This window comes from Balaenoptera musculus, chromosome 5 (assembly GCF_009873245.2).
Source record: "Balaenoptera musculus isolate JJ_BM4_2016_0621 chromosome 5, mBalMus1.pri.v3, whole genome shotgun sequence".
NCBI classification, from domain to species: Eukaryota; Metazoa; Chordata; class Mammalia; order Artiodactyla; family Balaenopteridae; genus Balaenoptera; species Balaenoptera musculus.
Genome location: NC_045789.1, coordinates 84,141,572 through 84,143,215, shown reverse-complemented (window position 1 = coordinate 84,143,215; position 1,644 = coordinate 84,141,572).

Below are 1,644 nucleotides of genomic sequence, written 5' to 3'. Positions count from 1 at the left end.
GATGAGTCGGGCTAAAGGTTTATCAATTTTGTTTATCTTTTCAAAGCACCAGCTTTTAGTTTCATTGATCTTTGCTATTATTTTCTTCATCTCTATTTCACTTATTTCTGCTCTGATCTTTATGATATCTTTCCTTCTACTAACTTCAGGTTTTGTTTGTTCTTTCTCTAGTTGCTTTAGGTATAAGATTAGGTTGTTTGAGATTTTTCTTGTTTCCAGAGGTAAGATTTTATTGCTATAAACTTCCCTCTTAGAACTGCTTTTGTTGCATCCCATAAGTTTTGGATCATTGTGCTTTCGTTTTCATTTGTCTCTAGGTATTTTTTGATTTCCTCTTTGATTTCTTCAGTGATCCATTGGTTGTTTAGTAGCATATTGTTTAGCAACCATATGTTTGTGTTTTTTACTGTTTTTTCTTGTAGTGATTTCTAATTTCATAGTGTTGTGATCAGAAACGATGCTTGATGTGATTTAAATTTTCTTAAATTTACAGAGGCTCACTTTGTGGCACAGCATGTGGTCAATCCTGGAATATGTTCCATATGCACATTAGAAGAATGTGTATTCTGCTGCTTTTGTATGGAATGCTCTATAAATATCAATTAAGCCCATCTGGTCTAATGTGTCATTTAAGGCCTGTGTTTCCTTAATGATTTTCTGTCTGGATCATCTGTCCGTTGATGAAAATGGGGTGTTAAATTCCCCCACTATTATTGTGTTACTGTCAATGTCTCCTTTTATGGTTTCTAGTATTTGCCTTATATATTGAGGTGCTCTTATGTTGGGTTCACATATATTCATAACTGTTACATCTTCTTGGATTGATCCCTTGATCATTATGTAGTGTCCTTCCTGTCTCTTTTAACAGTCTTTATTTTAAAGTCTATTTTGTCTGATATGACTATTGCTACTCCAGCTTTCTTTTGATCTTCACTTGCATGGAATACTTTTTCCATCCCCTCACATTCGGTCTATACGTGTCCCTAGGTCTGAGGAGGGTCTCTTGCAGACAGCATATATATGGGTCTTGTTTTTCTATCCATTCAGCCAGTCTATGTCTTTTGGTTTGAGAATTTAATGCATTTACATTTAAGGCAATTATTGATATGTAAGTTCCTATTGCTATTTTCTTAATTGTTTTGGGGTTTTTTTTTTTAGGTCATTTTTCTTCCCTTCTCCTGTTCCCTTCTCCTGTGGTTTGATGACCATGTTTAATGTTCTGTTTGCATTGTTTTCTCTTTTTTTTTTCTTTTCTTTTTGTGTGTGTTTGTGTGTGTGTGTGTGTGTGTGTGTGTATCTGTTGTAGTTCTTGGGCTTGCTATTCCCATGACGTTTTGATATAGCAATCTATATATGTACAAGGTTGTTTTAACTTGCTGGTCTCTTTCCTGCCTTGAGAAGTTCCTTTAGCATTTCTTGCAAAGCTGGTCTGGTGGTGCTAAACTCTCTTAGCTTTTGCTTGTCTGTGAAATTTCTGATTTCTCCATCAAATCTGAGTGAGAGCCTTGCTGGGTAGAGTATTCTTGGTTGTAGATTCTTCCCTTTCATCATTTTAAATATATCATACCACTCCCTTCTGGCCTGCAGAATTTCTGCTGAAAAATCAGCTGATAACCTTATGGGAGTTCCCTTGTATGTTACTTG